Raw genomic sequence first — 12427 nt, 5'->3', positions numbered from 1 at the left:
GTAAAAGTATGCAAGGCTACAACTTTATTTCCTTCTTTTTCTAATGGAAGTCTGGTACTTACTTGTAAGACACTATTCCGCTAACAAAACAGAACATGTACAGTATCCTAAGTCACTTGTACGTGTAATCCAATGCATATACTCTCCCAATAAGAGTATATGCAATCCAATGCATATACTCTCCCGAGAAACTTGCTTACTAAAGAGACAGCACGTTGCTCCAGAAGAAGGAAATAAGGTTGTAGCCTTGCCTACTTTTACAGCAGACTTTAAAAACTACTGATAGAGATAATCTATCAGTAGTTTTTAAAGTCTGCTGTAAAAGTAGGCAAGGCTACAACCTTATTTCCTTCTTTTTCTTATGGAAGTCTGGTACAGAAACAGTCTGGAGCAACGTGCTGTAAAGTAAGCCAGTTTATCAGGAGAGTATATGCATTGGATTACACATAAAAGTGACTTAGGAGAAGTCTGCTGTAAAAGTAGGCTAGGCTACAACCTTATTTCCTTCTTTTTCTTATGGAAGTCTGATACTGAAACAGTCTGGAGCAACATGCTGTAAAAATAACTAGAGTAAGCAAGTTTATCAGGAGAGTATATGCATTGGATTACACATAAACGTGATTTAGGATACTGTACATGTTCTGTTTTGTTAGAGGAATAGTGTCTTACAAGTAAATCTTTGTGTTATCAGTAGTTTTTAAAATCTTCTGTAAAAGTAGGCTATAGGCTACAACCTTATTTCCTTCTTTTTCTTATGGTAGTCTTGTACTGAAATAGCCTGGAGCAACGTGCTGTAAAAATAACTTTATCTCTATAATAAGCCAGTTTATCAGGAGAGTGTGTGCATTGGATTACACATTGAAGTGACTTACTACACTTCGAATACTGTGCATGTTCTGTTTTGTTAGAGGAAGAGTGTCTTACAAGTAAATCTTGTTGTTACCAGCCTTATCAGTAGATTTTAAAGCCTACTCTAAAAGTAGGCAAGGCTACAACTTTAATTCCTTCTTTTCCTAATGGAAGTCTGATACTGAAACAGTCTGGAGTTGTTTACTGGGAGGCGCTGCACTATCCTCAGGGTTTCAGCTACCATCCACTACTCTGTAATTAATTTACTCCTAATTGCTGGACTGTAACGTCACTTGTGGGACTTTCCGGTGAATTCAGGCAGCCAGGGCTTTTTAACTCTTTCCCAACCGCAGCTATTTCCCACCATTAAACCCTTCTTTTCCTCGCAGTTTTCTATATTACAGCTCCTCTTCCTTCCCAGCAGGTATAATATATCTATGGATGCATGTGTCATTCCATCAGGTAGCCGATAACCTGATACCGGCGTGATCTCACCAGATTCAACCACAGCCAGTGACAATGACGCTTAGCAGCTACCTTATGAAAGAGTCGGGCTGCAGAGAGTGAAACCTATACAAATCTATTGTGGTCCATCGTCTTCCTCGCTCCCTCCCCTCCTCTAAATCCATGACAGAGCAGCCATCGGCCATGTGCAGAGTCAATGTCAGGGTTGGGTTGCAATAGAAAAGAGAAGAGGGGAAAGAAAGGCAGGGTAGGGGGAGAAGAAAAGAAGCTGTTAACTAAAAGAAGAAAAAAAAGAGTTGGAGTTGGAGGAGGGGATGATGGCGTGAGGGGGAGATTTATGGGGGACGTTTATTACTACACAGCACTGCCCCAGGGAGGTGGGGGGAGAGAGAGAGAGGCAAAACATTCCCCTTTCCCTTCCTCTTCTTTGCCTATACAGAAGCCACACAGGGGGTGGAGAGCTTTGTCTCGCTGCTAGCAGCCGTGGAAGAGGCTGGGGAAGTTGTTTTTGTACTGAAATGTTGGGTTGAGTTGGAAAAGGCCAGATACAAGGCTTGAATGCAACATCATTTCAAACTAATCTAGGTCTGACCTTTAGGAACTTCAATGTTATTCTCCACCAAAAGTAGATATAACTTTCTGAGATATTCTGGACGGAGCGAGGGTGTGTGTTTTTTAACATAAAAAGAGTTTTACGAGCCGGGGCTGTTGGGAGTAATCTCCCCCTGGAGTGTTTCTACAGACGACAGGGGAGGGATGACAGACTTGCTGGAAATCACGTCTGCAGTTCAAAGGCCCTGTCACTGATTGATTAAGTAGATCAGATCGATCGTGTCTCCTCTGAGGAGTAACTGGATGTAGGAGGGGAATCACAGCACATTTTCTTTTTCTAGCAAATTACAAAAAACCTCTAGCATGGTGTGAAATGATCTAAAGAATCCATAATATGTCACACATGAAACATAACATCAACTGTCTTCTTTACTGGACGCTGGCCTCGAGAAGCCTCACACACTGTTTACTGTAATACTCTCAGCTGTATTGTGCCTGCTTGGTATTGTGTGATGCAGTTGTCCTTCCAGGTTTAAGAGGAGGCACCTGTTTCCTGCCAAAATGAAAATCTCTCAGGGGATATCATCAGATGTGTTCCTGTTTTACACATGCAGACAGTAAAAGACATCATTTTGACACAGCCTACACACCACTTGACTATGTCTGGGATAGTATTATAGTGACAAAATTAACTTTTGTAACAGCGTAGAATGAAGTTTGAGCAAGTTTCCTGTATCTTTACTTCACACTCAGGCAAAAACATACTTAATATTTCTTACAAGTGTCATATTTAGCTTATATTTATCAGTTATCAACTCCTTTAAAACTTGTCTTTCTTGCTGAAAAAGTTGAGATCAAGTGCCTTAATGCGATTTGGTGGCATTTTAAGGTGTAGACAGGGCTCTGCATAAGAATACCTACAAAACAGGATATGCATTATTCACTCAGAGGTGACATTTGAACAGTAATACTGAAATTTACTTTAAAAAGACTAAGGCTGCAACTGATGATGTGTTTGATTAATCACAGTTGTTTTGTCAATTCATTGTTTGACCTATGAAATGTCACAACAGTCCAAAATCTGGCAGCAAATTCTCACAAATATAAAGAGAGTGTTTGGCATTTATTGCTTGGAAAATGAGTGAAACCTTTAACCAATTATCGAAGTAGTTTTCTGTTGATTGATTTATCGATAAATGGACTAATTGTTTCAACTCCAAATATATATTCCATCGCAGCTTGTAAAAGGGAACGGAGTGATATTTATGAGGTTTTCCTGTCCAGTCGTTCCATCGACTTCCCAAAAAAACACACAAAAGGAACAAACTCGACTCTCCTCAGGCAGGATTTTCCTCTCGCTGTTGACAGAGTCGAGTTCCCTCTCTGGAGACTTGGTTTCTGAGGATTTGTGCTCCTCGAGGTCGAAGCTGTCCTCCTTTTTGGCTTGTTGTCCCTATCAGTCTCTGTTGGAGCTGCAGTCAGTCACTCCTCAGCCTGATTTCTGACCCCCTCCTCAGAAGGGAGGATGGGGATGAGGCTTGAGGTCACTGATAAGGTTTAAGTGGGATGACTGGATGTTAAATCTTTTATCTAACTGAACAGGAGATGAAAGGAGTCATGGGGAAACTCAACAAATTGGAAGTTGTCTGTCTGTTAAAGCAACAGTTTGCTGCTGCTGTTCCTCCTCACAGCCAACAGAGGGCACACTTTTCTCCCTCCTCTTGTTGCAGCATTTCCTATTTACTCCTCTTCCTCTCTCTTTGTACAGTATTTAAAGTGTCCCCATGTTTGCCCAAAGCATAAATTTAGATTATCAGAACAGTGTGAATACCGTGAGTGAGGATTTCTAAGATTAGACACTTAGGTCAGCACAGTCAAACACAGTTTTTTCCTTGTGTGGCTTTGAGGTGAATTAGGACCCAGTCAGCACAAGTCTCTGTATTGTGTAATCAGCCTTTCCACTGACACACTAACTTAGTGGCCTTAACATGAAGCAAAGAGACTTATCAGCTACACACAACATAAATGCTCCCACTAGTTGCGTGGTAATATGCTGCACCACATCCCACTCAGGCCGACCACAGGCTCATTAAACAGCATCTTAAAGGAGAATTAAGTAGTATTTTTTACTGCCTCATGGTACTTCATGTGTATACTGGAAGCTGATAGTGTTCTTGATAAATACCAGGGACATACTGGCATTTATGATTTCTGTTAAAGCTAATTTTCCAGCTGAAGTATCTGTTTTGGAAGAAACAGTCTCCCCCCACACACGCTTGTATTTTCAATTCCGTAAAAGCGTATTATGAGCAACTGTAAGTGGAACATCACCTCTTCACTAGAAATGTGTTTTGCATCTGTACATTGCGGTGAAAATTATTTATGATGAATAATCAGATCCTTTACGTAAGAATAATGACATAATGTACAAAAAGGTGTGTTACAAAATCCTGAATTCTAAATAAATAAAAGTATAGAGGCAAAATATACTTAATATTTACAGTATAAAATAAAAATTAAATTAATAAAAATACTCAAAATACAGAAAATATGCCACTTATGAGTGTTATATTATCATATATTTTATAATTTAATCATTATTACGGATGCTTTAATGTTTAACTACTGTTGTAGTTGGTTAAGGTGAAGCTGATACTTTATTTACTGGTAGTTAACCTACAACCATGCACCTTATTTTATGTTTAAGTTGAAATGAAGTTGATATTTCTCTGTAAAATCCTGATATACAAAGTAAATAAAGATGTGAACAAATAAAAAGAACAAAATAAGTATAAAATGGAATTACTCAAGTAAGGTCCAAGTAGCTAAACATTGTACTTTTGTAACCCTCTAAGACCCACATAGACCCGTTTTTGTCTTTTTTTAGGGGTGCCCAGGGGGTCTTTAGGGGCAGATAGCAGGTCAACAGTATATGTCACATAGAAGTGGTGTACATCATCTGAAAGCTGGGAACCTGAAGATTAATTTGAGATGCTGTTCAGCACTGTGTGTCAAATTGTTCTAGTCATAAATAAAAAATAAACATGAATGAATTAATGAATTCTTTAAAATAAATTGAGAAAGTGTATAAGGGTTTAGAACATTATGATAGAAGTATATGATGGCCATTCCCATGCTCTATTATGTCTCATAAGTTGTTATGAGCCACATTTTTGGGTTGATACCATTTGTTACACATATTTGGTGCTAAATTTAACCATTTTTTTACCGATCGAGAATTAATCAAAATGATCAATAATCCCTCCAAAATACCACATTAAGACACCGAGACCCCGAGGAACACCATAGAAAAAGCCATTCTGTGATTTGGTTTCAAAAACTTTTGACATTTGGAGATTTCTGCAAGAATTGCATTTTCGGTGATTGGATGGTGAGCACTTCTGTTTTGGAAACTGTTCAGAAACCCCCTTATTGTCAATCTGGCTAGGAAAGCCATCCATCCTCTGAATGCTCTAGATCTCTAGTTTGTGGCTATACAGTTTCATGAGGATGTGATTATCCTAAAGGTCACCACAGGTCATTTTGTACAGTGAGGTCAAGTTAAAAAAAAATGGTCTCACTACAATGAAATGGTTACTATGGGGAGTAACATCATCACACATGACCCCAGCATGCAGAAATATTCAAATACAGATTATCATAAAGTGGGCATGTCTGTAAAGGGGAGACTCGTGGGTACCCACAGAATCCATTTTCATTCACATATCTTGAGGTCAGAGGTCAAGGGACCCCTTTGAAAATGGCCATGCCAGTTTTTCCTCGCCAAGATTTAGCCTAACATGTATAGCATGACATGGTACCAATGGATTCATTATGTTTTCTAGTTTCATATGATATCTGTACCCGATCTTGTGGGTCTCAGAGGGTTAAGAACAGTAAATGTAGAAGTACATTTCACCACTGGAAGCATGATATCTTACAGAAAACTGTCCTAATAAAAGCCACAGATTACTTAACACTCCTATAACTTCCCATTTTTTCTCCCAGCATGTGAGCGTATCTTTCGTAACACCGACAGGACAGATTGTTGAGCAATCAGCGGTCAAGGATAGTCGCGTTCCACCTAAACAAACTTTGATTTTGTGTTGATATTGATGTTGTCATGTGTCAACCCACGTTCGCTGTTTTCGTTTCTGTATACATTCTCTTCCCCGCATCTTGTCTGTGTAAGCTCTGACAGCCAGGGCATCCACCATGATTGCCTTCTTTCATGTCTCATGGTATGTTTGCCAAATTCATAAGGGAGGACTGTGGTCATCTAGCAGGGTGAAACTCGCCTCAGAGGAAGAGGGTGAGGGAGAGAGAAGGAGAGGAGGGAGGGGAGGAAAATAAGAACTAGCAGCGATTAATTGTCCATAAGAGTAGCCACAGCATTGTTAGTGGTGAACCGCCAGCTGCTCTTGCTGATGTTGTTCCCATGAAGCGCTCCAGCGTGCCCATCCGCTCCACTTCCACTGCCCTTCATGTCACACTGGGTGGGATGCGGCATCAGTGCTCAACTCGGCTCATTTGGACGGCTTTCGACACGTCACAGCGTTGCAATCATGACCGGAGTACAAGACAAACACCATGTTGGAAATGAAAAGTCTTTGGCCCCGTCACTGCCAATTCGCTGCAAAACAGAATAATAATAATGATGTTTGGGTTAAACGCAAGGTCGCAAAAATAGCAACAAAACAAGAGAGTGAGGGGTCAGCGTTTAAAGGAGATTTACTGACCAATTCTCTGCTGACACGCCGGTCTCTAGAGGAAGGTCTTATTTAGAACGAAAGGCCAGCTTCCTCCTCTGACTTCCTGACCCGCGTTTCCTGAGGAACAATCTTTCTGTCTGTCCAGAGGGCTCATGGGAAGGGAGAGTTTGGTTTTCCACCCGCGCATTAGGGGTCGCGGCATAGGTCAAAGCCATCAAGCTATAGAAATGAGACGATGACCACAGCTGTATGACACACAATGCAGTACAGTGGCAGATGATACGCATGTGCAGACAAACACTTAGGGACGTAGAGAGGAGTCTAGTGCTCGTTGTGTCCCCTGTGGGATCAGCGTGCCTCCACTGGGGACCGGACAGACCTGACCCTGGTGCAGGTGTCATGACCATGCGGCGGACGCTGAAACGAGATCTTCCTCAGCTCCTCACTCAACGCAGGGGAGAAAAATCAATGGGCTTTGTATGGCGTAGGAACAGTGGAAAGCATTCTCTCACCAAAAAATCCAGGCCCTGTCCCATCTGTCTCCATTCTCCAGCACTCTCGGACCTCACAACCGGCCCTGTGTGGTCACTCCTGGACTAGAATTACACAGTCCATGTGTCCGGCTCCGGACAATACACAAAAGCAAACCGCCCGTGTGACCCTGCCCACTTTTCTCACACTTTACTTCTCGCAGATTTATTGAATTGGACGTGTCTTCTCTCCAGCTATTGATATTCCGCCAGATGCTCTTGACGAGGACGCACTTCTGACACGGTTGCGTTTTATGTTTGACAATAGCTCGCCTAAATGAGCCTTTTTGAAATCAGCTTTTGATGGTGAGAATTAATAGGAGCGTGGTTTTGATTAAAGTGATGTTGAGCTGTGAGAATAGGATCAGTTGTTTGTGAGCCGTCCTCACTCGACCCGATGATTTATTGTGAAAACACATGCTTTTATTTTTAATGCAGCTCTAATTTGAACCTTTGTTGGTGCTTGTCTTTATTGCAAGTCAAATGCTACAAATTATCTGCAGATTACTTGATGAATACACGGCTGCAGGGCAAGTCTGGCTAGTGTCACTCATGGGGTGGTCGGGGGGGGGATTCAACGCACTGCAACTTAAAGAAAACACAAATAGAAAAACACAAACAACACATGCTCAGAATTTAGAAAAATAAACGCTACAAAGAAATAAAACCTAGTCAAGTTAAAAAACACATTCATCAATTTGACAACACATATGCAGCCCAAAGAAATGCCCTGCGAATACAGAAAACACATGTGCACATGTATGTTTTTATTGAGTAAGATACATTTTGTTCCCGCACTGCAAACCAATCAAACCTTCACACGTCAGTGGGTTGTCAAATTGGTGAAGATATTTTCTTCATTAACTTGTGATTTGTCTTTTTGGCATCATGTTATTTCTTTAGTTTAGGAGGTAGTGTAGCTGAAGAGAAGCAGTATTTGGGTGTAGAAGTGAACTCTACTCTAGAGAGCTACAGGTGTTCAGCTTCAGCAGCAGATTATTCATCTGTTAAACTGCACCTTTGCCCGTCCTCCTGAGATGAAAAGTCCTTGTAACGTCTGCTCTTTTCTTCTCCGTGACCTGCCGCGACTCCCGGGGAGTCACATGAGCTCGTGAAGCGTATCCGTCTTCACTTTAATGGAAAACGACGAGGAAATGAGCAAAACTCAAGCTATGTGGATAAAGATCAAGGAGCCTTTGGGAGAAAGATTTCCTCAGAGGAATATAGACAAGACTCAAACAGCATTTTATGTTCCCACAGGGCCCAGAATACATCACCATCTCACCGCTTTGATTGTAATTTTGTAAAAGCGCTCCCAATTACTCAAAGAAAACAACTCTGAGGGATTTTGTATGATTGCCCACAGTCCAAACACCGCACAGCCCAAAATAGAGTTTGATGTCCAAGATGAGTCTAAGCTGCTTCTTTTTTCTTCTGTTTTTGTAAAGAAAACAACTCTCTGGGTCTTTGAGGCGGGTCCAGTCCAAATGCCCCCAACTGTTCCCCACTCCGCTTCTCTTTCTCCTCTCCCTCTTTCAGACTGTCTTCTTCCCTGGCAGTGAAAGAAGGTGCAGCTGTGTGGAGTCCTTTGGGTTGAATGAGAAGAATCAGCCCATTTGGTTGACTTTCCTGGCCAAAGCTATAATTTTCTGCTGCCAGGATTTAACATCCAGTCCAGAGCAGTTCCTGGGCTCCAGCCGCTTGTGTCCAACAGGACAATGGGGATTGTCCTGCAGCCATATACCACACAGGGGTCCAATTGCCTGTCTGCCAAAATGTGGAAGCGTCTACGGGTCCAAACCAAACCACCACCTTCCTAACAAGTCAATTAGTCCATTTTCTGAGCCTTTAAATTTGATGGGTCTTCTTGTTTCTGACCATAAACTGTATATAAAGATGGACGCCATGACAGCTTCCCAAAAGTGAAGCCAAAACAAGCCCCCAGGAAGAGCGCCGGGCTTTGAAACAAATTAGACATAGTGGCCAAACGGTGGTACTACAACGTCCGTGTTCATCATGTGATGCCATTGGGCCCAAAAAGACTTTTTCCCATAGACTTACATTGGGAAAGAGACGTGAAGAGCCCTTATTTAAATCATTAGGTCCTTAAAGTTGTAAAATGCACTAATAGCAGCATAGAGAGTTATTTTCCTTCCACCGTTCATATGAATGAGCCCCAGTCCAAGGCTGGACCGAAGGCTAGGAGGTGGAGCTAAAGGAAACGTTACTGCGCCTGCTCTATGGGCCCAATGGATGCGGAAGATCGCCATATGATCCGGGTAATTTTATACTCGAAAGTTGAGCTTTTTTTGCCTGCCTCCAACGCTGTATCCAGTTCTTTTTATACATCTATGAGCCAAAACATCTTGATCGCCCCCTGGTGGCTGGCTGCAGTATCGGTCATAAAGCTTGCCTCCTCCATGTTAACGGATGGGACATGGGCCAAACTAAAAAGTCAAAGTACACGTCAAATAAGTTTTTCCCAAAGATGGTTTCTGTCATTTTAGGTAGTTCATATCACGCTGACGTATGGCCAAGTTTTTTCTGATAAATTTGGTTTTAATTAGTTATTTGATATGTAACTCCTTTTAACTTTCCATAACCATCACGGGTTAGTGTAATAGAACAGGTGTCAATTTGATCAATAAATGTAGTTATAGATATTATTATGGTTAGTTGCGTCTTTCTAGCCAAACCGTGGCTTCGGTCCCCCAATCACTACTGCGCAGACTCTGGCTCCAAATGACGTCAAAATCTCAAGATGGCAGCTCCCATATCTGATATATTTTGGCTTCACTTTTCATCTATCTTTATATACAGTCTATGTTTCTGACTCAAAGCTACTTGTTTCAAGAGTTGTGAGAACCAAATGTGATTTCCTTCGTGCTACTGCCGGATAATGTCTCATTTGGAGGTATTGACACTCATTTTTAGAAGAATTCCTCAAACAAAAGAAACTTAATTGAGAACAAGTGGAATGACGTCACCCCATTGCTATAATAATTTTTCTCTTGATTCAAGAACAATGAGATCTGAAGGCTGAATATGAGACTAAAGGACTTGTCAAAGCAGGTGCTTATTATCATTTGACCAGCAACATGTGCGTCAGCACATTTGCCTGTATGCGACACGGCGCTTTAACAAGCAGAGAGTGGTATGAATTATGCATTGAGTTTGGTTTGAGTGGTTTAATGTCATTAGCATGGAAACGTACACAGCGCGGCTTGTGTGTGTGTGTTTCCAGTAATCACTTTTAATGTCACATCGGGCTCACGTGACTCTGTCAACCCAGGGGAGTACTCACATTATTGCTGTGTTGTGTGACAGCTGAATATGGAAACACTTTTTGCGCTAGTTAAATACTTTCTGGTTTGGCTTTTTTTTTCTCGCCTTGCACTCTTATAGGTTCTACAAAGTCTAGTAAAATCCAATGACTTTCCCAGAAATGAAAGTTTATTGTCCCCCCTCAGCCCACCCGACTCGTAAATAATGGCACATTTACCAAAAATCCCAAGCCGACAGCCCCCACTTTCATACCATTACCAGCACCGCTATGCGCCAAAACCGCTGCCAAAATACACCCAAACAATCCCCCTTTCTCCTCATTGAAACCTTCCAACTGTCTGTTAACAGCGCGTACAGCCCTCCAACTCAACACTCAGAGGGAAGAACGGTCCAAATGCTGTCGGTGGGAACCGTATGTACATCATTAAACTCCAATCTTCATTTTTAACTTTTGTTATCATAATAAAGAGCTGTAAGTACTTTACCAGGCGTGCACATGCATCAAAGCGCTGCCCTTTTTTCTGTTTGACTAAAATCTGTGTTGCACCAGCTACAGCGTGTGCAAGTCTGATCCAAGGTTAATAAAACTCACTGCAGGCTTTGCAGCTAGATTTGTAATAAGTGAGTCACAACATGAGCTTTTGATGCTAATAACTCGTCTTTTTTTAGTGCTTTTCAAACTAGAAATCTGCTTTCATGCTGGCTTATATCCACACGTACACTTAAGAGAAGGATGCGGTCAATTTCTGTGTGAGACACTCTGATCGTCTGACAACGCCAACACGCAAGTCGGCACCGTCCAATAAAATCAAAGACATTATGAAGAGGAAGATGAAATGAGTTCCACATGAGCACCATCCCTCATGGGGGGAAATCCATTAATACGTTTAATATGCGGACGTCAATCGTTCACCCTATTTTCATAAAATCTCCGCAGCTGCTTCCAGGCACCTTGGGAGTTCACCTTGACCTGCTTTGATCATCCTCGTTGGCTAAAAGTCCAAACAATCACGCTTTGAACCCCCACCAGCCAGTTTTACTTCCTGTTTTTTAGTTAACGTTCTTTCTCAAACAGAGAATGGGGATGTGATTAATAGTCATACGTAATTCATTACCATGGCAACCATTTTTCAACCCAGTTTAGATGAAACCAGCTTAGATTAATTTCCTGTTTATCTGACCACGAATAAGACAAGAATAAGCACAACACATCGACTCTCTCTAACTCGCGCTCTTCTTTACTGTCTTACTGCCGCACTGCACCGGAGAACGGATAGACATGTTGCCGAGGTCCGCCGCTTGAAATGCAGTTTCGGGACGCTTTGGAGGTGCTAACACCGGCCGCTCTCGCTTCAGCTCCCAGCACCGACACCACACCGGGCTGCACTGTGATTCGTTTATTTCTCTAACGGGACTTTTCTCTTGTTTTCTCTTGGGCTGAAAGTTGTGCGCTCCCCGTCGTCCAGACCTGTTAGAGGCCGGCAAACCTCCAAAACGGCATCGGCTACTTTCCGTTAATTTACCCAGCAGGAGGAAACGGTAAAGAAGAGAGCGAGTGAGAGAGACAAGTCAGTGTGTTGTGCTAATTCTGATGGTGGGATTTTGTGTAATCTACTGCGTTGATTGCACCCGTTCACCACACACACAAATGCCATTGTGAAAATAAACACACTAAACTAAGGTGTAGGAAACTAAAAAGTAAAATGAAAACCCTCAGTTAGCTAATGCAATGAGTTGGGCTAGCTAACTACACCTAACTAGCTAACTAACCAGAAAGACAAACTGACGGACAGATAAACAGATTTAGGGGTTTGCCAATGCTCAGACGCAAACGAGCACGAGTGTGCCTGCGCAAGCTCAGAGGATGACGTATGACCTGCAGCTTCTACTACGTCATATTCCCATTACAGCAACAACCTTCTTTTAACTTTGAGCACAAAATTAAGTTGATTAGCAAAAAGGAGTCGGTGATCTAATCAACTTAGTCAGGAAATGACTCATATAAATATGAAATATCATAGAAATGCCAAAATA

General features: G+C 41.9%; 1 long non-coding RNA gene across 1 annotated transcript in view; it reads left to right on the top strand.

Moving 5' to 3' along the window:
• LOC141783599 (uncharacterized) overlaps positions 1-12427 on the top strand; it is a 129555-nt gene that overhangs the window by 87410 nt on the left and 29718 nt on the right. The gene's annotated exons all lie outside the window — the stretch shown is intronic.

Source organism: Sebastes fasciatus, chromosome 15, assembly GCF_043250625.1.
Source record: "Sebastes fasciatus isolate fSebFas1 chromosome 15, fSebFas1.pri, whole genome shotgun sequence".
Taxonomy (NCBI): Eukaryota; Metazoa; Chordata; class Actinopteri; order Perciformes; family Sebastidae; genus Sebastes; species Sebastes fasciatus.
Note: the sequence above shows the minus strand (reverse complement) of the source record. Positions and strands in the feature narration are given on the sequence as shown.